This window comes from Falco punctatus, assembly GCF_963210335.1.
Source record: "Falco punctatus genome assembly, chromosome: 2".
NCBI lineage: Eukaryota > Metazoa > Chordata > Aves > Falconiformes > Falconidae > Falco > Falco punctatus.
The window spans coordinates 53,475,724-53,501,391 of record NC_137581.1 but is presented as its reverse complement, the minus strand read 5'-3'; the positions used below and the strand labels follow the sequence as shown (position 1 = coordinate 53,501,391).

At 37.0% G+C, this 25,668-nt stretch overlaps 2 long non-coding RNA genes across 2 annotated transcripts in view; both read right to left on the bottom strand.

The window, feature by feature from the left end:
- Window positions 1-6,012: 6,012 nt before the first annotated feature.
- On the bottom strand, window positions 6,013-17,132 carry LOC308059683. The gene is made up of 2 exons (XR_013926370.1): window positions 14,291-17,132; window positions 6,013-11,045 (listed from the first exon to the last, which is right to left on the bottom strand). It is a non-coding gene; the product is annotated as an uncharacterized lncRNA (long non-coding RNA).
- Window positions 17,133-19,348: 2,216 nt separating this feature from the next.
- LOC308059680 overlaps window positions 19,349-25,668 on the bottom strand; it is a 29,171-nt gene continuing 22,851 nt past the window's right edge. Inside the window, exons 2-3 of the long non-coding RNA XR_013926367.1 lie at window positions 25,271-25,367; window positions 19,349-20,121 (exon numbers count right to left, since the gene is read on the bottom strand). This is a non-coding gene — a long non-coding RNA (uncharacterized lncRNA). The remainder of the gene's footprint in view (window positions 20,122-25,270; window positions 25,368-25,668) is intronic.

Genomic DNA, 25,668 nt, shown 5'->3' with positions numbered 1-25,668 from the left:
TTGACAGATATAACTGTGTCACTGCTAAGTTGACCAGTATTGGGAGGATGACTGCATTTTCAGTCTTCTCCTTGCTAAGTATTTAGTATCATAGAAGTTTCTCTGTAGAGATCAGATAATTCCAGGTAGAAGGAATAAAATACTGGAATTTAGTAAAGAATACAGTTTGTATGAACTGTTGTTTTAGAGGTTCCTGCTTACAGAGTTATCCCACTTCTTTCACCACCTGTTACCCTGGAGTAGCCCAGCTAATGTGGGCAGGAATTAGCATGTGTCACAACAGCATCACATGAGAAAGATACTATGTCTCTTTAACAGCTTTTATGAAGAGGTGAACTTTTCCATCAGAATACAGTATCAGGAATTTTGGGAAGAGTCTTTGGGCTTCACTTTCCCTTGTACTGTGTGTGCCCATCATCTAAGAAATGTTTTAACCTGCTGCCCTGTTTTCAGCTGGGATAATTATCTTAGGAGTGAGGTATTCCATACCATGGGGCATCATGCCCGGTATATATATATATATATATATATATATATATACATACACACCTGCCAGGCTGGCTGGGGTGGGCAGGTCACTGCTCTGGGAAGGGCTGGGCATCGGTCGGCGGTGAGCAGCTGCATTGTGCACCTGGTGTTCCTTTCCCTCTGGATGTTGTTCTTTCCCTTCCCCTAGTTGTTGTAACTGTTATTGTCGTCATTGTTATTATTGTTTTTTCATTTATATTTTGTTTCAACTATTAAATTGTTCTTATCTCAGCCCTCGAGTTTTACATTCCTCCCCTATTCTCCTCCCCACCCCTCTGGGTGAGGGGGCAGCGAGCGGGTGGTTCCGTGGCACTTTGTTACCAGCTGGGTTACACCACAACAGCCCTTTTTGGTGCCCAAAGGGTTGAGATAATGACAGGCCTGATCAGACTGTGTTAGAACAAAACTGTTGTCAGTGCTTATTGCATTAGGCCAATATTTATTGGTTACAGTGCTGTTTTCTCTGCTGTTGAAGTTGCTGCTCGTGGTCCCAGGGTTGCATTGTTTAGTTTGCTTACAGCATGTGTTCCCTATTGTGTTTTTTGTTTACTTTGGGACCTGGGTAAAAGTTATTATAGTGTTGTACTATATAGCACTGGTTGGTGATATGAATGAAAAGAATCTGGTCTGTGCACTCGGTGGTGGTGTCACCTCTGTGTGCCTGGTGGCCCCTGTGGGGTAACGCCAACAACCCAACAATTGCACCTTGGGCTTTGTTTTCCCAGAGTCAGCCTGTGGGTGGGGGCCACACCTCCCCCTTCCCCACAGGGCTAATTAGTGAAACATTTAGGGGTTCGGGAGATCTTGAGTATCTTTGGTCTGCTGCCAGCACCATAGTGCAGGTCCTGACCCTGGTGCTAGGAATACTGAATCTGGTTTACACCTCCTGGGCTTGGTGGAATGTTAAGTGAGTAAGTAGAACTACTACGTGTGAGTGAGCAACTGCATGGCACTTAATTACCAACCAGGGTTAAACCATGACACCTGCCCAGACCAAAACCTTTTGAGTATGCTGATGGTGACATCATACAGATGACTGTACCTGTGTTTGCACCAATGCCCTTACCCTGTTTTATTTGCTTGTAGAGATGTAACCAGGTTAAACACTAAATGCTAGCCACTCAAAAATTTTTAATCACCCAAGAATCTGAGCATGTGCAAAAGTTAACCAGTTCACCTAGCCAAGCTCCTAGGCTCCTACTTCAATGCTGTCATGACAAGTCTCTAAAAAAATACCTCAATTTTTTCTCGGTCTCTGAAATTGCAGTATGAATTGGTCTTGCTCTGACTGGTCAATGCATATAGGCTGTGTCTGTGGTGGAATCAGTGTAGATCCACAAAGTAAACCAGTTGGTGCTGAGGTCCTGGTGTCCCCACTGCACAGTTCAGGTATTTCATTTTTAAGTAGCTCTTGTTTGGTCCCATGAACACCATGTCTGTTAGCAGCTAGACCACATTAGGTATCTGTCCTGGTTTCAGCTGGGATGTAGTTAACTTTCTTCTTAGTAGCTGGTGCAGTGCTGTGTTTTGGCTCTGATGTGAGAACAATGCTGATAGCACACTGATGGTTTTAGTTGGTGCTGGGTGATGTTTGTATTAAATCAAAGACTTTTTAGTTCCTTGGGTCCTGCCAGCAAGAAGGCTGGAGGGGCATGGGGAATTGGGAGGGGACACAGCCAGGACAGGTGACCTGAACTAGCCAAAGGGATATTCCATACCATGCGATGTCATGTTGAGAATATAAACTGGGGGAAGAAGGAGGAGGGGGGGACATTTGGCATTTATGGCGTTTGTCTTCCCCAGTAACCATTATGTGTGACGGAGCCCGGCTTTCCTGGGGATGGCTGAACACCTGCCTGCCCATGGGAAGTGGTGAATGAATTCCTTGCTTTGCTTTGCTTTGCTTGCATGCGCAGCCTTTGCTTTACCTATTAAATTGTTCTTATCTCAACCCATCAGTTTTACATTCCTTTCCGATCCTCCTTCCCAGCCCTCTGGATGAGGGGGAGTGAGTAAGCAGCTGCATGGTACTTGTTTGCTGGCTGGGGTTAAACCACAACAGTATCCTTCTGGAGTGTGTTTTCTTCTTTGATTTCCAAAAAGAGCTAATTTCTGTGATATGAAAAAAAGTATAGTAAGTGGTGTACACAGGGAGATTTGCTTCAAAATAATCCTGATGGGAACTAAACCTCAGATGTAGATGTATGCACAGCAGGCAGCAGTGAGTTCAGTGCACAGTAGCTGCATTCGCTGTTAGTGCAAAACAAAAGACAGATGAAATACTGCTGTGTGACTGGGTAAAAATGTTTTCCTGGGAAGAGTAACAGCTTGATTCTACCCCAACATGATTTGTTGCCATCCTCCAACAAAGCCCCTTGGCAGTTAAAAGACTACCCTTGTGTACTATAAAATAGTCTCCTGCCTTTTTTCTGTGGTGAATAATTGTAGGGGTGCAAATACAATAATAATAGGATGAAAATGAGAGCAGATCAGATATACTTGATTTGTAGTGCTGGCAGTTAAGGCACAGCTAGTGGGAGGTTTTGAGTCCTCCTTCCAGGTGTATCTCTCTCTGTCACAGACTATGCCTCTGGGGGCCCCATGTGAAAGGTGTACATGAATTTGTTCAAAATGTAATTGTATACAGTGCGTATGGCTTTATGTGTGAGATAAATGTTCTGAAAGCTGCATGTGTGCCACTAGGTGTGTAACACCTGTACCTGGTACTCAGATGAGTACCTTTTTGCAAGCTGAGCATCAGGTTGTCCTCAGAGGTAGAAGATGAAATCTCTTACTTCTGACCTCTATCTGAATTGTGTTAATGTTTGAGAAAATTTAGAGAAGTTAGCTTCCTAGAAGTTTGGAATGAAACCAAATCTTATGATATGAAATAAAAATAAAAAAGCTGGAAAGTGGTTCGCACACCTCTTAGAAATGTTTACCTTCTCACTCTGGGTTAATCCATCACTTCAGTGTCAGAAAGCAGATTTTTTTTTTTTTGTTAACCTGAACTGTCCTTCTCCTGTGAAGATCCACTACCACAGGAGATAAGATGTTCAGTAGCAACATCTAGAATATCCCACTGTATTCCCACTGTGTTTTCCACCTTTTTTTATCATAAGGTCTTAATTAACTTATGGTTTAGGATTCATTCATACACCATAAATAATATAAATTAAATTATCTGCAAAAACAAATCTGGCAACAAATAACTGTATGTGCCAGGTTATGAACAGTATAGATATTTGTATTTCACTATTGTTAAATTAATATATAGAAGTAGGCAGAAGAGTAAAAAGTGTTCCTAATATTAGTAAACTTATTTTATTTCATTTTACATCTTACTTTCAAGTCTGACAGCAAGAAAAATCTGCATTTAATATTCATTGCTAGTCCCTCACAAAGTTGATGATACTTATTATTATTTAGGATTCAAGAATATCTGCATTTCTCTGTAGTATAAAGTTTCCAACATTATTTTGAAAGCTCACTTTTTCTGTGGACTGGAATTGATAGGCTCAGTAACTGAGAGACTGGTTTTGAGAGTGTATTAGTTCTAATTTGGAAGTATAATTACAAATGCTACTGGGAAGGTCATATTTCAAATATAATGATGTTAAATCTCTCCTGTAGGAAAGGTCTTATGGTTTGAAAATCTTTTTCCTTCTACCTGACTGATTGGTAATTCCTTACCATCATCATGAACACAAGCATTGCCTGGTAGCGGGATAAAATATTCAAGGTTTTTGGAGTCAACAGTTTTCAGTTACTTTCCTTCTGTTCTAAAACATGAAGTTGATGAATCTAAATTCTTCAACTCTGACAGGTTTAAACAAACAAAAAAAGAGATACAAGACAATGCCACAAGCCTAGTGGGCTGACATTATAAAATACATTGAGACAGAAATTAAACACTAGTCTTCCTCTTTGTTCAGAACACTGTTTATTAGAAGGACAATATAAACCTAGATGTAAAATATTTCATCAATTTTAAAGTTCTGCACTATTTTTCAATCCCTCACTGAACAAAAAAAAAAATAATACTGATCATATGAGGTAGTTACAAGGATATTATCTTTGTACAGAACTCACCTGTCAAGTTTTCTTTTAGGGGAAAACTAGACATTTTTAAACATTCCTTAATTTCAGATTCAGAAAGGAAAAAAAAAGTCTAACTATTCAGACTATTTTGATTAAAAGTGTATCCAGATTGAAATAGTGTGTGTTATCTCAACTTTTTCTTCACAATGGTGATGACAGTAAACCACAGACAGACGTATCTTGTAAAATGTTGGATACCTTTTACTCAACCCAAAAATTGAAGATGCTGATAGGTACCATAGTATTTTCAAAATATGGTATAGTATGGATGTATTTTTGTTTCTTTGTTTTATTATGGTATAGCTGTGGAAAATAAGAGCATTTAAGACTTCAAATTCAGAAGGAGGTTAGAGTTTTTAAATAGAGATTTCTAGAACAAAGTAAAATCCTCAGCTGGCTTCACAGGCACTAACCTTTCCTATTATAGCCAAAACGTGAATCTGTTTTCATGAGTTCAGGAATGTTGAAATTGTCTTTCCAGTCATTAGTAATGTAGATTAATATAATTTGTGTGAAAGCTCATATATTCTTATCTCTCTAAGTCCTTCGTTTTTTCTTCTGGAGGGATCAGAAAAGTACCAAATGTTATTTTGTAAAGAAAGATGACAGAAGGATTTATTTTTATTTCCAGCTCACTGAGAAAAATAGTGATCAATCAAGGGAACTTGAAGTTATCTGTTGATAGATGTGAAGCTGCTCCCGGTTCTCCAGAGGTCTAACAGAAGGAATAACACACTGATTAAACACGTAACTGTAACCTGTGTGCAAAGTTCAGGGAAAGCAATGAGAGGTTTTTATTTATCTTTTCATGATTTATATCAGGTTCTGTATTTCTTGCCTCCCATGTTCAATTTCCTTTCCCTGCCTGGAACAGGAGGGGTTTCTAGCATTTACACTATAAACTCCTGTTCTTGCCCTTTTTGATGACATAGTTTATACATTTTCTGAGTCTTCCCTGATGTTCAAATATCTTTGCTCCTCAGGGCTTACACAGAAGGTGCAACACTGAAAGCTTTTTGTAAGTAGCCTGTGAGATCTTCAGGGCAAACAGTTTTTCTTGATTCTGTCTGCAAAGCATAAAGCACACTTTCCACAGTATAAAAATAAATCTTCCCACTCACCATCATCCCTGGTAGGCACCTGCACAAATTTCGTATTAAGTAATTGCTTTTGGCTTGCTTCTTGGAGGTTCTGAGAACCTTTCAGTTCATGCTGAACTTCAGGAAAGGGAGTGAGGTTTCTCAGACTCTTGCTGCAAATAGCTAGCATCTTTCAAAACTGAGTGCTTTCCAGTAGAATCAAATTTGTAGGAAAAAATATTCCTTTATTTACGTTTAAAATATTCGTGGGATTTGTGCAATTTAAGTATGCATTTTAATCAGCTTTATATATATATATATATATATGGCAATGAGTTCTAGATCAGTGAAGCAGTATCCTGTTATATTACATTTTGGTTCTTCCCTTTTGGACATACAACAGATAATTGAATTCATAATGTAATGTCCTGAATGCATGCATTGCAGACTAGTCCTTCTGGATAAATTAAGGCTTGATTAGAAATAAAATTCTTAGATAGCGGCCAAAAAGTGCTGTTAGTATAGCTGAATTTTAATAGGGGCTAATGTGGGCTTTACATAACATTCACATTTCAGCTTAGAAAATGCTTTGACATTGCTCATGACATTGTGAAATCATTATCAGTGTATGTGTTAAGTTTTAAATAAAAAGAAAATGAGGCAATAAACCCAATAACTTTTTACTCACAGAATTAACATCACAGGAGCCTGTAACCTGTGCATGATACAGTAAATAGAAATTCTTTCGTTTTCCGTATCTTAAAAAAAGAGCACAGAAAATATAAGATTTCAAATACAGATTGAATATATATAGATAGAGAAATAAATAAATACTGAATTTAAATGCTCTTTAAACAGGATTTTAAACCAGGTGATTTTCATACATACATTTATTAAAGAAGACATCCCACAAGACTGTAATGGTTTCCCAGTTAAGGCTACTTTCTCAGATTTATCGGTGGACCTGGTGGCCAGTCTAAACATTCACAATTACTTAATTTCTTTTATTTTTGTAAGTAAAATTCAGTGACTTAAGAACACCTTTGCACTTATTATAAGATCGAAATAGTTATTGAACACCTAGATGTAAATTCTGAAAGATTTTAGATGAGCCAACACCCCACCCACACCCCTACCCATACCCCCCATAGCCTTTTCTAATATCTGAGAAGGCTTCTGTTGAAAGCTTTGAGAAAGATAGATGGGTATCTGACGAATATCTTGTGTGTGAGGGTGTTTGGGATCCACAAAGTAAAGGTTCTTGTGCTAAGTTTTTGAAATATGGTTGTGCTCAGAAATACCATTTAGAAACACAGCAGTTGATAGTATTTATGTTTTGCCTAATAGTCTTGATAGGATTAAAATCTACACATTTTCATTTTCATTCCCCGAGTAGTCTTTTCATTCACAGGGAATATCTGATCAGACTGCAGTCTTTTGGTTAGAAAGGGGCCGCTATTATGACAGGAATGTAAGAGAGCTGTTTGTGCAAAACAATAATTGAGGAAAATCATGACAGTGTAGACAGCATCTAATGGACCTTGATGGGCAAGCTTAGATTTCCATGCTGTGCTTCTTCTCCGATTCATTTGCTGATGTGCTTAAAAAAAAAAAGAAAAAGAAAAAGAAAAAATCCCTGAAAAACTCACTATCTCTTTTAATTGGGTTTAAGTTCTTTGCTTGGCTGTCAGGTATGACCCAATTCTAATTTATAGATCTGCCACATGACATAGAAATAGTTTTAGGAATGAAATTATGTTCCTTTTAATTTTCCCTTGTCCACAGAATCAGACAAAGGAAGAACTACCAATGTGTGGACTTCTCAAAGGCCCTTGATATGGTCCCCCCACAAATTTCTTACCTCTAAATTGGAGACATACGGTTCTGATGGATGGATCCTTAGAATGATAAGGAATTGGCTGGATGGCTGTGTCCCAAGAGTTACAGTCAGAGGCTCAACGTCCAAGTGTAAACCGGTTGTGAATGGTATTCTTCAAGAGTCTGTACTGGGACCACTACTGTTTAATATCTTCATCAATGACATACATAATGGGATTGAGTGTGCCCTCAGGGAGTTTGCAGATGACACCAAGCTGAGTGGGGCATTTGATTTGCTTGAAGGAATGGATGCCATTCAATGGGACCTTGAAATGCTTGAGGAGTGGGCCCATGTGAACCTCATGATGTTCAATAAGGCCAAGTGCAAGGTCTTGCACCTGGGTCAGGGCAACCCCCAGTATCAATACAGGCTGGGGGATGAAAGGATTGAGAGCAGCTCTGTAGAGAAAGACTCAGGGATACTGGTGGATGAAAAATTTGACAGAAGCAGGCAATGTGCACAGGCAGCCCAGGAAGCCAGCTGTATTCTGGGCTGCACAAAAAGAAGCATGACCAGCAGGTCAAGGGAGGTGATTCTGTCCCTCTACTCCACTTTCATGAGACCCCATATGGAGTACTGTGTTCAGCTCTGGGGTCTCCAGTACAAGAAAGACATAACCTGTTGGAGCAATTCCAGAGGAGGGCCACAAAGATGATCAGAGGGCTGCAGCACCTCTCCTATGAAGACAGGCTGAAGGAGTTGGGGTTGTTCAACCTGGAGAAGAGAAAGCTCCAGGGAGACCTTATTGCAGCTTTCAATATCTATGGGAGGCTTATAAAACAAAGAGAGTTTTTACAGGACAAGAGGCAATGGTTTTAAACTGAAAGAAGGTAGACTAAGACTGGATATAAGGAAGACAGACATTTTTTATTATGAGGGTGGTGAGGCACTGTAACAAGTTGCCCAGAGAAGTTGTGGATGTCCCATCCCTGGAAGTGTTCAAGGCCAGGCTAGATGAGGCTTTAAGCAATGTAGTCTAGTGGAAGGTGTCCCTGCCCATGGCAGGGGGGTTGGAACTAGATGATCTTTAAGGTCCCTTCCAACCCAAACTATTCTATCATTCCATGATTCTGTGATTTACCTAAGATAAACAACTTATCACAAATAATATTTCCAAAAGACTTGTTTGTATGTAGATTATATGAAGACTTATGTGATCTATTTTCAATCAAAATATTGTTCTCTGATGCAACTTAATATAAGTTTGTGGGAGTCAGAGGATGTCAAGCAGAAAAGAGGAAGTTAAGGGAACACCAGGATTAATTATGATATAAATGGATTAGACACATGTTTGGAAGTCAACTGAAAGAGTGGAAAGAAGCAGGAAAAGTGATTGATGTTGCTTCCTACTGTGCATTCAGAGGAGTCTGAAGACCATATCATTACTAATTTGCTACTAAATATACCACAGCTTCTTGACTTGTCACAGTGGCAAATTTTATAGGCTTGTTTTGCATAAGCAATCACTCTTACTCCTTCTCAAAATACAATTTTTTTTATTTTTTTTTTTTTCACTCTCTGTATGAAGTCTCAGACAGGATCAAAGCCCGGAAGTGTAACATTTCATAGTGTGGTTCAGTACGCTGTGTAGTGCTACTAGAATTCAGATTATTAATTTGCCATGTTTTTTTTATGTAGTTCTTAATTAGTCTTGCTAAGCTGCTTGGGCATCATTTGCTCCATAAATTTCAGTCACAGCAGGAAAGGGGCAAGGTGTTTCCTTTTCAACTGTATTTCAGAGGTCAAACACACAGCTAATACATTTGAGGGTCACAGTTCCTTTGTGTGGTCTCTTTTTGCTCACTGAGGCCAGTCAAGGAGTCATAAATTGTCTGTGGCAGTTCTTGGCTGTTCAGGAAAAAAAATGGTGTTCCAAGGCTTTAGATGCTGTTTTGGAATTTCATACAAAATTAGACAGTATTTATTTTTCATGGTAGGCATCTGGTTCTTCATCAAGAAACCCTCCAGAAACACTTTGCCCTCAGATAAATAATTAGTATATACTGTTTGGGGAAATTAGTATGCATACATAGTTTTGATTTGATTCTTTGGAATGGTGTGACATGAGAAACAAGGAGAGAGAATTAGCAAGTGAAAGACTAATACAATAATCTTAAATGTTTCACATCTTAAATGATTCAGATTTTAATTAAAGCAATCAATGCACATGACAGTTATCTTTCATATTATATATAAGTGCAGCTCTAATGCATTTTGGCTCTACAGTGGACAAATTACAGTCATAAGAATGTTACCACAAGTATCAGTTTCTGTCTACTAAGCTAACATTTTCCTAAGGTTTAAAATTAATTTTCCTGTTTTTAAATAATAACACACTAGGAAAAAGATCTATTAGAAAGTCTTATCTCCTACCAACAAATATATGCAATAATTTAAAGGAATCTATTGATACCTAGTATCTGCTAAGCAAAGAATAAAATTGCTGAGTGTAAAGTAAAATGTAACTACTTTTCCATGAGATTGGATCACCAAAATGGGATTGTACAGCTGAAAAAGATAGCTAAATTTGAAATGTAGACATGTCATGATAAAATCTGAGACCTCCAGAGGGCAGGAAGGAATAAATGAATGGGGAACTGTAAAACAGAAATCCTTTATTCCAACTGCAAATGTTGCAACCAACATTAATAAACACTTTAGAAACTGTCTGTTGTGCTGCAACAGGTAGTTTCTCTTTTAATTAAATAGGGAAGATGCAAGGTGAGTTAAAACTCAAGTATTGCACCTCACTGTCTCAGAGATGCTAGGAATCCAGCACTGACAAAATTCAACACTGATGAAGAAAAGCAAATTGCTGGCTCCTCTGAGTTTCTCCTTGGAGATAACCTGCTGAAATCATATATGATTTTTTAACATAAGGGGCATGATTAGACAACAAGATCACTTTAGATTGCAAGCAGCCTCTTTGGTATCAAGGAAGTGAATCTGAAAAAGAAAACAGTTACAACGTATCCTGAAGCATAGGTGTATGTATAGAGACACCTACACACATACATACAAAGATATGCACATGCTTATATAAACATATGTGTTTAGCTGGCTATCATTTCTCTAGCAGTTCTGATGGATTAGGTAATGGGGGAAGTGGGAGTATGCCACTGAGCTCCTGTTGACTCAAGATCTGCTGTTTTGCAAAAAGATAATGCTGGGGTCTGTGTAAATCAGCATCCCTGGTGTTGTGATCAACTAATTGATAGTATCTTACCTTCCAGAACTCCTACTGAGCTCTTGACTGTGAGAATACTGCTGCCTTTCTTACCACAAGCTGTCAGTTTGCAAAATGAGAACTTTATAGTAACCATTAGATAGGAGCAGGTGCCTTGTTAGGTGTACACGATCATCTATTCTTGTAAAAGTAAAAGCTTCTCACTCTTGCTGACTTCTTGCAGATTTTGTGAAGCAGATTGCCTTTCTTTTTGTGAGGCAAAAGCTAGGTGCTGTCAGAAAATAAAATAAAAATATAGAAATTGCCACTGAGAATCCAAATGTCTGAAAACGCAGCAGAGTGACATACCACCCTGCTTCACCTCCTATGCTGAATCATTACTGATTTTCCTTGGCTTCTGTATCTAAATTCAGATCTCTTTCCATATGTCTAAATATTGTATAGAAGTATGCTTCTTCAGTTTTGTCTTAACATTATTTTTTATGTCCTCTAACCCTCTGTAGATTCCATCCAGCTACAAACAAGCTATGCCCTTAATGTCTTTTATTTGCTGATATTAGGACATGATTCCTTGAACAATGAGCAGGCATAGCAATAAGCAGGCATTCAAAGGCACCCACCTCTCCCCTGAAGCCTCTTAAAACTAGAAGTGTGCTCCACAAGCCTCCGGAGCAACCTCACAGCCCATAGAAAGAAACAGAAAAAATGCAAGCCTTCATCTCTCTTCAAAACAGAAGGAAAAAGGTATTGCAAATAGCATCACCTGCTTTTATCCAGAACGCTTTGGAAGAACTGAAAACAGGAAGCATTGGTGGTGCTCAGCCTGTTTAATAGGTTGAAAGAGTTATGCCTTTCCTACTGTAAAAGCAACACATGTAAATAGGGTACTCTTAAATTTGATGAACAAGGCATGGAAGATATTACAGAGATTTTGCCTGAGGATCTCATCCAATGTTAGGACAATATTTATTTCTAAATTAAAGAGAAGGACTTAATCTGTGAAGCCTTAAAAGAGCTGTATTAAATACTGTAAGCTGTAGTTTTTCCCAGTTGTGGGGTTTTATCTTGGAAATAAATAAGGTCTTATTTGAAAGCAGCGTGGTTTTTATTAAGGACAGTGTTTTGTCCATCTGTAACTGGTAAAACTGAATGTCGTAGTGCTGGGTAAAATATGTCAGTAGTCTTAAGACAGTATGGCAAGCGGCCAGCCCACTTTTCATTCCTGCTCAATTTAAGCCATTTCTTATTTTAAGTTTTATGAAGCAAGTGTATCTGCAGAGATGTGTTAACTAATTTGGTTGCTAAAAAGCTTAAGAATGTGGAATTAATATGAAATGAGTAAAACATTATCATTTATTCATAGTGCTTTCAACTGTATCTCATTCTCCATTGTTCATCTCTAAAATGTCAATCTAGATTAAAAATATTTGAGATAAATACAGTGAGTCTGATTCTTAAATTAGCTGCTGTGGTGCAACAAAATACCCAGTGAATCTTATTTTTGCAGGGTAACTCTTTCACTATAGCTTTTAATGAAAAGGATAGGGACAGATGATAGCTTCAGCTTTATTGTATGTGCCTTTTCAGTGGATACTGCACTAGTCTTTGGGGATTTTTGCAAATGGGTTTTTAGTAGATCTGCTGGATGTCTCTTTAATTGGAGGGCTACTAAGTTCATTTTAGTCTAAGACAAACATAATCATTTTTGCTTTCCTTCAATTTCTTTCTGTAATATCTAGTATATAATGATCCCCATATATGCAAACATGTAATCCTACGGCCTATGCAGGTCATCCTACGCAGACAGTGTTAGAGAAGCTTTACTTTGCCTGGGAACATGAGAGAGGAAGGAGAGATATTACAGCAAAAACTGAGTCACTCTTGGCCACTTGGAGTTCAGGTTTTTTTCAGCCATTGTGGCTATTTGTGCACCAAAGATCAACAGTTTTTTTGTAAGAGTTTAGGACTGTCCATAACCTTGGAACTCCACTGGCTAGTGCTTTCAGCAGAAGGTTCGGTCATAGCTACCAGCTACTACTTTAAAGAATTTTTCTTGCCAGGCCACATCATGTCTTTTTAAAAGGATTTGGCCTAAACCAGCCAGCTTTCCCTCAGGATTCCGCCTATGCCAAACACAGAATTACTAGAGAATCAGCTCTGTTCGCTTTTGATGTGGAAGCACAGAACTGAACATCACTGCTGTACTGATGATGGTGGAGCTTGTCTCACCTGACACCTGTGTTTTACAGGTTTGTGTAACAAGTGACAAGACTGGACCCTGCACAATGCTACTTCTATTCATCTTAAGAATGGGAGAACAATGAATGAATGTATACAACTCTAATTCTATAAGGAGAGGTATGAATTAAGTCAACCTCCTCTGCATAAAACTGTCAGATCTGTAACTTCAGCTTGTGTAAGTCATGATTAAAAACATGAATGCTGTTCTTGCACCTAATATTAATAGAGATGTCATTTCTGGCTATTGTGTGAATGTATCTACCAACCACAGTTAGTTACCACTTTTCCAAAGCCAATTCTCAGGCTTTTTCTCAGCCTCTACTGTTGGAGTTAAGTTTGTAAACACACATACTAAAGATAATCTCCATTTATAAATAAATAACGAAAGTAAAGTTGCAGAGCAGAGGATAATTAGAAATATTATTACTCTCAAAGACCTGTCTTTGAGCATTCAAATGTAAAGTTCAAGTATTTTTAATAGGATTGCATTTTGGGTAAGTTGATAATTAATAGTGGATGACAGAAATTAAGTGAGTGTGCCACATAAGAGCTGGGTTTGGGTGATACTCAAGCCTATTTCCTCAAATCAAGTTATTTCTAACAAACTTTATTTCCTGCCCTTTCAAATATATTTGCCATGTTCTATCATCAAACACATGGAGTATCATAAAGTAATGGATGTGGTTCACTCAGAAAATAAAAAACCTACAGTGTTAATACAAGGTCTGGGCACTCTTGCTGGATTTTACTAGTCATGAAACGCATAGATGAAGTTATCTAAGTAGATATACTCCAGGGAATTTCAAGTCTCTGGCTGTGTTACTGAGTGAAGGTGAAATAAGGACAGCAGTGCATTAGCACTTACATGTTCTTACAAAGATTTGTGACCGCTAATATATCATGTCAATTTTGGTGGATTTCTTGTGTGTTATCAAAGGACATTTGCACATTCTCTCCATTTAGCTGTGCTCTTTCATATGTGATTTAATTATTTAGTTGTCTTTCAGAATGTATTTATTTTTCAGTGTACAAAATCACACTTTTAATTAACTATTTTCCATGTATTTCTAACATTTTTTTTAATGCAAACTACATTGAAAATAGGGCTTGTCATGTAAAACAACAAAAAAGCTTTCCATTCTTCCTCTAAAAGACTACTTATTCATATACTGTGTTTATTCAAATACGGATTTAAAAAATCAGCAGCTTATGTTACTAGTTTAGCCTATGTTTCAGAAGCATTTTTATCCCTCCATAACTAATGTGTATTCATACCTGCAATGCTAGGAGTTGCAGTGCTGTCAGCTTTTGTTGGGGCTGCCCTCCTTTACCCGTTAAATTACCTCAGGCGAAGCTAGCACTTCTGAGGCAACCTAAATTTCAAGCAAACTTCTGTCAGATAACTTTGGGGTAAAAGTGGTGTGACTGAGCACTGGCAGAAGACATACTGGGCTTGTCATGTTTTGTCCAGGTTTAGAGCAAATGCTGGGAACCCTGATAACTGCAGGCAGTGCTGTCAACATTCTTCTACCTGGAATATAAAGAAATTATTCATTAATTTATTTCTCTTCAGCTTCAGCCACTGGCTGCTGGACAAACTGGCTGACAGTTTGTGTTTTTGCAAACTCTGTACCTGTAGTAGCCAGATGTATTCCCTCTCTTCTTTCCTTCTTTCATCTTCCACTTGTTGCTGGTGAGCTAAGCAAGAACAACAAACTATAAGAATCTTTAAAGTTTGTTCTTTTTAGAGGTCTTATTTTACCTGAAAATGCTTACTTTTGAACATGTCTTTTCACCTTGGTTTTATGGTAGGATTGATAAAACAGTAAAATCCCTTTGAAGTGAAAATAGCCAAATTAAAGCTTCTTCTGTTTAACCCACTTTTTAGAAAACATTTCAAGAGACAAAATGGCTTAAAAGCAGACATTTTGTCAGGAGCCATGAGCTTCAGAAAAGCTGAACACCAGCTCTCTAGCACATTTCTAATTAAATATGCAATTAAAAAGCTTTCAGTGGCCCCTAAGGCTTCCCAGCCTAGTTAATAGAAAACTTCTCATCTTACTTTAACAAGCAAGATAATTTTTTTTTTTTAATTATCCACTGTTAAATAAAATGCCTTCCTACTTTGTTTCCTCACTGTGCTTCAAGGATTTATTGCATGCTGAACCAAGTGGCTCAGGATTTTAGAAGCAAAACAAATAAAGATAATGAATATTAAATAATTTTTTTTAAGAGTTACACTTATACAGACTATATTTTAGGTAATTTTTTTGGCTGAATTAATATGCAGGTTATGTGAAAGTGTACCAAGTATTAAGTAATTATTTGGTTATTTTAAAATATTTAAAGATTTGTATTTCAGTACAGGAATTCAGATTTGCTCTTTTCAGAGAATGTAGTGTTACTTCAGTTGGACTATCAACATTGTTCCACTTTCCTCTCAGTGGTGTAGGTATGGCACAGAGAACAGAAGTTGGATTGTAATAGCATAAATTATAGGATGTTGTCCTTTTAGTTCTTCGTCCTCTAAAGGATTTTTTTTTTCTGGGTGGGGGCAGCTGCAGCCTTGGGATTGAAGTGTGGATGGAAGATACAGTTGAAAATGGTACATGGACACTTATGATGGATGAGGGTAGTCAGAGTACAAGGGAGGAATGGGTACAATCCTGGTTTCAATACAGAGCCTCTAAGTGGGACAATCTATAAGGTAATACTGGAGAGCAAATCCAACAGAAGTGAGCCTGTGGAAAGTGTCCAGGGATATACTGAAAGCACTTTGTGCTGCCAAAGAGGCAGTTAAAACCAATCCATGCTCTAAAAATTCTTATAATATATTATAATTTTTATAATATTGCTGCTTTTGAATTGTGTTGGTTGTAATATTTCTCACACTAGTACTAACAGTAATAATCAAGGCATTTAAGTTTGCTGCCAATTCATACATTTCATGTGCTCATTTCTTCTCTTCACTGTTTATGCTTCTTCTTCACATGTAAATCCTTCTTTGTTCTTAAAAATAGTATATATCACCTCAACCCACCATATGTTCGTGGGATGTGTGGTGGTGAAACAGCATATATATATATATACATATAGTTTCTAATTCTTCACTTCATATGAAAATTACTCTTAGGTCTTGCAATATAAGTTTTGTGCTATAGTCAGTTTCCTGTCACAAAAGATTTTGCGGAAAAGGTTACTAGAATGTTATAGTCTTTTTGTAACATAATAGAATTTTAATTGTTAAAGAAAAAAGACTTACTGACAAATTTGTTTAGCAAAGTCAATATTTGAAGGTTGAATATTTGCGCTTTAAAAACACAGTCAGTTTTGGAATGTGAATAACTTGCCAAGTGTGTAGACAACCTTCCATAGTGTTTCAAAGCTTAATAGAATAGGTTACACAAGAAATAGATATATTTGTCATTTATATCTCCTCACATCTGTGTTTCTGAAAGCTGCTCTTTAGTGTTTTAGCTTTGCTAGGAACATTTTTTTTACAAGTGATTCATGTCTTTGTGTGGCTACATAATTTCGGTATCTGAATGTAATGTAGACATGTGATAAAGTAATAATTAAATTATTAATACTAAACAGCAGTAACAGAAATAGCTATCTTAAAGATAAGTGCACATTTTCAATCAATGATGACTGAAAATGGAACTGCATAAACACATTCAAATAAATCAAACAGAACCAATTTATGATGCTTTCAAGGAATGATGACATACCAATTTAAATATCTAATTTCCTGCAGTCTTCTGGAAATACAAAAAATGTGCAGCACATTGTAGCCCTGATCTATGAGGCCTTTAAAAAAATTCTTTGGTTTCTTTGGCTTTGCGCATGTAAAAAAGCTTTCTGTAACTGAATGGACCAGCTGCCTGTGATCAGTCTTTTGCAATGGTTAGAGATGTAGACTCTGTTTGTCCTGTTTTCAATTTATTTGCAATTTAGTTCAGGATCAAAATATACTGGAAAATCATAAATCAAGTGTTTCCTTCTGTGTTCGCATATGTAAGTGCATGTGTGTGTATATATATATATATATATATACATACACACACACACACACACTTTGTGATGAAGGCAGATTCTGTCTGGCTCAATGAGTATCACATAGCAAATGGATTGCACTTGCTTCCTTTGTTTTTTCTGTTTTTTTTTTTCCAGGGAGAATAAATAAGTTGATGTTAAGTGAAAGTTTTCAGTTATGCAACACTTCAAATTCCTTAACTAAAGAAGTAAACTCTTGGGACTGTATTTCTGTATTGAATATTCATGTTACTGAGTTCAAAATCCATGATTTAGCAGTATTTTCAAATATTCCCCAAAACATTCTTGTACTCTAATCATTTACTGAAACACTAGTGTTAAGAGATGAACTCAGCTAAAGCAATTTCCTTATAAAGCTGAAATTTTGAGATGCAAAGGAGAAGGTTATGAGGAAGCATTGTTTTACTGTGCATCTTGATCAAGACTTACTGCCTTGGAATTTGTGTTTTGGATTTGGAAAGACACCTAATGGTAAGGTTAATTTTACATAATTAATAGAACTACAGTCTGGGAACCTGTGTCTCAGCAACTCACCCAAGGCCCAATTTATTGCTATTGGAGGAAAATAAATATGTCTAGAGTAAGTTTAATTTGACCCATGTTACTCTAGCAAAAGATAAAGATATATGGGAGATTTCAAATGAGAAACGAATAAAGACACATAAATGAATGGGAAGTAAAAGTAATCTGCTTCAGACAGTGAAAACTATGGAGGAGATATCTGCAGCAACAGCAATAGGACTGTGTTAGACAAAGGTAAAGAATAAAAATAGAAAAAGGAGAAGTTGTTGAAATACGGTCAATATATCTCAAAATGCGACTACTGCACTTACATTTTCTATACCTTTAAGGATAGTTGTAATTTACTTTTGAACGTATGGTGGTTTAAAGAAGTGCCAGAGTTGTAGGTATAAAGGGACTGATAATATCAGCTGAGCGGTAGTTAAGGAAATGGCGTAGATGGACAATACTGCTGAAGTAATCTGTAGGTTACCAGATATACATGAAGAAAAGGCCGTAGCCTCATTGCAATTGAGGCTTGTGCCTCAATATCCAGAACATCCAGGGCAGCACGAGTGCTCAATAACAGGTAGTACTGATGCCAAAGAAATACATCAGCTGCTATGTATTAAATATTATTGACACTATTCATAGTAAATGAATTTGATACCAGGAAAAGTAATTTGATAAAATATGATAAAATAATATCCAGCAAATTCTTTGCTGAATTGAGCTGAGCTACTTGGCAGACAAACCTGGAAGGCCAAAGAATTGTAAGAGTCTGCTCCGAACATAAAAAAGACAGACCCCCTACCTTTCCTCTGTACTAACTATTTATTTAACAGGAGTCAAAGACTAATATTATTTGAAGAGGAGAAATCTAGAGAGAAGTCTAGACAAAGTAATGCTTTCTTGTATCTTTGCAAGCCTACTGGTTTGCCATTACCTCAATGTTTGTCTTGAAGGTTGTTAGAGTTATAATGAAAAACACTGGACTTATTTAAACAAGCTGCTAGATTCTGAGCCCCGCATACATTAGAGACTTTATTAAATACCTGTATGAATCCCAAACACATATTATATAGAATTATATAATATGAACATAATTTGCACTACACAGGCATATTCCTGGTAAACTTAACAGCCCATTCTTTGGAAAAAAAAAAAAAAAAAAGGTCATTTTTCCTGTATAGCTAAGGGACAAAGTAGATTTAGGCCTCTTCATAAAAAAGGTCAAACAGCATAAGCCATTTATCCATCATAATAACTATGGTACTATTATGCATAAAAGCTTCAAATGCCTTTTCTTCCATGACTTAATTTTCAAGGGGATTCACAGAGATTTAGTAGCATGACTCCCATCAGAATATATCACATATCTAAATGTACACACTCTACCCTGAAAATTGAGATGTTAGGACCCAATTCAGCAAACATATTCAGGCAAGTAACTTAATTTACATTTGCATTCTTATTACATTCAGTGGAAGTACTGAATTCTGCATCTTCAGGAGCAAGCTATTAAATGTAGTACAGGAAAATAAACAGCTTGCAATCCTAATTCTAAACAGAAGAATTTTAAAATACAATTTTATCAATAATTTACTACAGTATTGCAGATTTGTAGTTTCTGAATTGGGCACAGCTTGATTTTTCAGTTATCAGAAAATTAGTTAAAGTTTCCAGTGTTGCAAACTGGCTATTTTTTTTCTCCTTGAAGTGTTTCTTACATAAGCAACTGGCAATTATTTGCTGTTAAACATTTCTACAAAATAAAAACCAAGGACTTTCACATATGCAACAAGGTTATTGAATTGATGATTTGTTCATTTTAATCTGTACACAAAGGAAGACACTATGATGTTTTGTGGGAGTAGAAATTGTGACAGTTAGAAATGTGCATAAGACATAAATAGAATAAGTATTATACTTCACATCCTCACCTCTTGGGAATTTTTGCCATACTGTGAAGAGTTAGCTTAAGAGAAGTGCAACTGGACATTTCCTTGGAAAGACTCCCCATAGTTTCCATGGACTTTAAATCACAGCCAGGGTGTTGCAGTGGGTTTGAAAACAAATGCTATTACAATTACATATATGGAGAAAAAAACACTAGAATAAATCTTCCTGAAATAATTGAAATAGACCATAGACGTAAAATGAAATATTTGCAGAATATCAATATTCCATTTAATCCGATTTTATCTGACCATGTGTTTGTAATAAGAAACATATATTTGGATACAGACCCCCTCCCAATGTCACCAGTAAAACTATTTTCATTTTCTTATGTAGAGGTAGGATGTAACTGTGGAATCTATTACAGTCTGGAGCTAAGTGGGAGGATATATGAAATAAAAGTTTTCATCTCTTACCTTGTTCAATCTCAATGTTTTAAAGGACATGATTCTCTTGCAATGTTATCACACAACCATGCACCCAGGTTATGGTAGACATAAAGTATCTTTGGCCATGATACTCTGAGCAACACTCACATGGTGAAAGTATTTGTATGTACGATGAAAGTCTTGTGTTACTCATTTGTCACTCTATTTTGGAAAAAGGATCAGAAATAATACATTTCAGGTTTAGTCATGTTGCATTTTCTGTCATAATGCAATTGGGAACTCAGTGGCAAAGAAACTAAAGTCACCTTTGTGGTAACATGTTCTTCCTGTGTTTATATTCAAAAGTAACGCTGACAGTTCTGGGATTCAAGGTAAGACCAGTAATGCAAAGATAACACTGCTAGCTTTATTCTTCTTGTGTCTGTTTTTTATTATATTTCAAACTGAGGCGAAAAATGTATTTTCTTACTTTAGTCTTTGTAACCTACCAGAACATAAACTTTAGGTCAGTAGTTGCTTTCTGTCCCTTTAGCCAGTCCACTATTAAAAATAGTAAGAGAATACTGATTAAATAATAACAACTTTTTCTTCTTTTTTTCTCTGAAGGCATATAAGAGTGTGTTCCCTATCAAAACCAAGAAGGTAGACATTCAGCGCCATCACACCTGAGCTGTAAGACTCTGTAAGGCTCTGTGCCAAGCACAGCCCTGAAACCCTCTGCAATGAATAGGAATACGGAAGAACATGTGGGGAATGGGACTCAGACCAGCTACCTGGATGTGTGAACGGGTAACTTCAGCCAGCCAACAGCAAGCTCCAGGAAGAGAAGCAAGTCTGAACATCTAAGGCTATGGTTTCATTACAGGTTGGTGTTTCTGTCCTAGCCATATATTGCCACCTTGCTTGGACAATGCTAGCTCCTTAGCTGTAAGCAGGGAATGTCATATCAAATGGTATCAGGAGCCAATGTGACTGGAAAAAGTAGATATTAATGTATGTAGTGAAGGTACCATAAGAGGTCTTTTACATTATTCTGAAATTGTAATCATATATATTTTTCTAATTTCATTCTGGCTTGTCTTCAGGAAAAACTCTGGTATGATTTCAGTTTCAATATTTTCACTAAATATGCAAGTAGTTTTTGTAAATCACATTCCCTAAGCCCGTCTGATGGCACAGTCTGTTAACAGCTGCGTCTGCTTGCAGCTGGGGAGGTAACGTACTGTTACTGTCTCTAGCATGACACATCAGGCTGAGACTGTCTTTTGATTTAGATTGGCTTCAGTAGGGCTCCCTGATTTAAACTTGCCTCTTCCACGTCCCCCAAAATTGTAAAGCATGATTTTTTCTTGGTTCCAAACTGCTTCAGAGCCAGAAATGCAAGAATTTAAAGGACAGCATAATCAAGGAAAAGTGTAATAGTTGTGCTTTGGTCTTAACCTAGCTGCCAACTAAACCCCACAGAGCCACTCACTCACTCCCCTCACAGTGGGATGGGAAATCAAAGGTTGAAAGTGAGAAAACTCATGGGTTGAGACAAAGGCAGTTTAACAGGTAAAGCAAAAGCTGTGTACACAAGCAAAGCAAAACAAAGAATTCATCCACTACTTTGCACCAGCAGGCAGGTGTTCAGCCATCCCCAGAAAATCAGGGCTCCATCATGTGTAACAGTTACTGGGGTAGACAAGTCCCATAACGGTGAATGTGTCTCCTTCTTCCCACAGATTTCTATGCTGAGCATGATGCCATATGGGATAGGAGATCCCTCTGGCCAGCTGGGGTCAACTATCCCGGCTATGCCCCCTCCCAGCTCCTCCTTGCTGGTATGGTGGGGTGAGAAGCAGAAGAGGCCTTGCCTGTGTCAGCACTGCTCAGCAGGAAGGAGAACATCCCTGTGTTATCAACACTGTGTCTAGCACAAATCCAAAGCACAGGCCCATACTAGCTACTGTGAAGGAAATTGACTCTACCCCAGCCAAAGCCAGCACCAGTTCTTAGCCTTGATGTTGGTGTGCTTAGGTGAGAGGGGAGATTTTCTGATTCTTTTCTTGTGATGTCATAACTGAATTTCCACTCTGATGAGGTCTTTTATGTATTATGCATAAAGTTAAATAATATAAATAAGGCTGCATATTTTTTGCGAAATCTCAGACTGAGCCTGTGGGATCTATGGAAACATCCTTGGTTTTGCATGCTTTTCCTTCTAACAGGATTTCAAATCTCAAGAGACCAACAGCAAGAGTACAACTGCACAAAGCCTGGTCAACAGTCCATTCTCCAAATATAAACATAACTCTTTAAGTTTTCTGGTTATCACTATGGATTAGAAAATCTAGATACTTTACTCTCATCTCTATTTTTTTCTCTGTAGTCACAAGTCATGTAAGGTATACTAAAAAAGAGTAATTCCCTAAAGTCACTCTCTCAAATCATAAGTCTTTTACTTAATCCCATTGTTCTTATTATCAAATCACTACCAAGAAAGTGGGAAACTTAAAGAAATTCACTATAACAATTCATAAAACAGGCTATTTAGATTGCATTAAATCACAATCTTGTTCAGAACCATGGTATTCAGTTTATTTCATTTCAAAAGAACAAAATAAACTGAATATTTTGATTCTAATTAACAGATTTATTATAGTTTAGATTAAAATATTATCTAAAATATATTAGAATATTATATATTCTCTAAATTAATGAATGCATTTAATTCCCATTCACATTGCTGTCTATAAGGGGGGAAAAGTCCCTAGACAGTAGTGGTAAGAAGAAATACCAGTTTTCTATTTCTGGCGTTACAATAACTTTTTGTTACATGGGTTTGCTTTAGACAAAATGAAAACTTTTATCTATCCAGGAATGATAGAGTTAATGCTTTTTAATTGTTTTAGGGATAGACTTTCTCCAGCCTCAGTCATTATTTAATGTCTAATAAGTACAGAGAAAATGTAGTATCTTGTACCTGCCTTGGTTAATTTTAAAAGATACATTTATCCTTATGTAACCATATTTTGAGTGTTGGTGTTTTAATTCCACTGAATGCTGCATGCCTCTTTTATTGGCACTTTTCTCGTCAAGACTGATACAGAAAGCATCCTGCTATGTAGTCATATGAAACCAAAACATAGGACACTGGAAAGCTGGGGCTCCCACAAATGCACACATTTTGACAAAGTGGCAGAAATTCCCATACTGAGCTCTATTCTTACCTCAGTGAAGAATTTCAGCTTAATAACATACCTTAAGTTAGAAAGGTTCATTTTTTAAAAGCAGTCGTATTAGTATTTCTACAGCTGTTTTTATTTTAAGGACTTTGAAATGGTGCCTGTATTGGTTTTGTCTTTAGTGGAAAACTTCAGAATTATCTATCAGTGCTACACTGTTCTGTCTTAAGAAAACTAATCGATTTGTTAAACTTTTTCTTTTTTTCAGAGATATGATCTTAAAAAGACAGAAACTCAATTGCACCTTAAGCTATGAAGCTACTCCTTTGCTAAAATAATGATTCTGATTTGAAATAAAAGGTAAAAATACCATCTCTAAAACCTAGGGTGGATTTCTAGGCTTCAGAATAAACACGGAAAGAGAACAGTTTACTATCATGAGGAAAAAGAAAGTTTGGAAAAAATGAATATAAACAATATAGGTGCAATTTATTTAGAGCTAAAACCAAAACCAAGTAAACTAACAAAAACAAACTTGAAACCATGCTAGTAATGAAGGAGTATTCATACAGACAAATGTATCTAAGGGTAAAACAGACCTATGTAAGTGGTATAAAACCCCAAATGTAAAAGATGAAGAGAAAGGACCAGAGAATTAAGTTGATTGTAAAAGAAGATGAGAAAATCAAAAGTGTGGAGGTAGAAGGAAGGTCACACACAGGCTATGACTAAGAAGGCAATTTTCAAGTACACAAGGAAAAAAGGTCAGCAGGGGAAACACCACACCCTATGAAAGATGGCAAATTTATTGTCAAAAGAGGCGGATATCACTTAAAAGAAAATGGATTTGCTTCAGTGTTCAAAAAGGATGATAGAGGATAGCTCTAAGAAATAGACATAAATTTCCCTGGAGAGGAAGGAGAAATACTAAAGGTAATCACATCAGGAGAGCTGAAGTAATTATGACATCTAGCAGTTGATAAGACTGTAAGGCAAGGTGAACTCCATTGAAGAATTCTTTAAAGAATGTAGCAAAAAGCCAAAACAGACTTTATTTTTTTTCCCTGAATCCCTAAGAGTTCTGAAGAAAAGTAGCTATAAGTAGCATGTGCGTAAGTAAGATGAAAACAGTGGACAGAAATACAGTTTTCATTTCTAATTGGTATTTTCAGTAGTAACTCACAAACTATTCATATTCAAAGTCGATTTTGTTTGCATCTCTAAACAGTTAGGCAGTGCTAAGTTAAAGTAGAAGCTAAAAAGTGCTTGTATCTTCTGAGAATTTGATGTAAGACCATTGAGAAAAATATTTTGAAACAGTGATTACTAATTTCCAGTAAAACCCCAACTGATTAACATTAAATCAGTTAGATTCTCATCCTTTATTTCTTTTTGAGCACTGAAATTTTATTATTATCATGAAAAACAGAAATCGAAGGGGTTTACCAGATTTGAAATTTTAGAGCTAAATTATGAACTGCTTGTTCTTCATGAAGTTCAGAGTTAAATATCGTAAAATATCTATAATTTGTACTGGATGCATTTTTCTCCCGTTCATCAAAAGGATATGCAATCATATGAACCAATATAAAATTCACTGAAGTGAGCAGGATTTTGTTAATTAACTTCAGTTTAATCAGATCACATTACATAGCTGTGTATTGAGATGTGTAAGACATGCTACAAAGTTTTTCAAAAGTTTCAGTTTCCAGAGATGGCATTAAGACATAAAAAAATCACAGGAAATACATTTTCAGAGATACTCCATTGGGATTTACAGTTATGCCAGACACAGACTTTTGAGCTACTTGGAATGTGACACCCCCGATATCCATCTTGTGATGTGCTAGCTTTCAACTTCTGACACGTAACTTGTACCCTGCAGGTTTCAGAACACCAAACTCACCCAGGTTATTATATATATTTCTACCTGTAGCCTGTAACTTCATGTCAAGTGATGATTTGAGAGAATCAAGAGGTGGAAGTGACACTCTGCCTCCTATCACCCTGCTGCTTAGCTGGCAGTCAGCATAGGCAGACTGCCAACACCCTACCCCCGATACCCTGCCCTTTGACCGACATCAGCAGTGTAGGCAGGATGCTGCCCACATTATCCATGTAAGCTATGCTATCAAATCGCACTGCCATCGGTGAAGCCAAGGTGTGGTATGACTCCTGCTCACCTTCAGAAGCCATTTGTGTGATTGGCTGTTGCTGCCAGGTGATCCAGACACATAGCATCCCTGGCCATCCGCTGGAGCCATGGCATCGCTCGTGATCCTGTTTGCTGTTGGTGACCGAGTGAGACACTTTATGGGCATGTTGTTGCCCACCTTTCTTGCTGCCACAATAAAGCTTTTACTTTATAATGCTGTCAGACTCCATTACTGCTTAGACTGGTCAGCCTTACATCAACCAATTTTTGAAAATACTGGCAATTAAAGACAAATTGTCATTATTGAGAAAGTATTGAGCATGGACTTTTATGACATGCATGGAAATCAATAGCTGTTCAAATATTAAATTACAGAGTTCTAGAAGTCCACTAGTTCATGTATGATTTACAAACAGATTTGTTAAT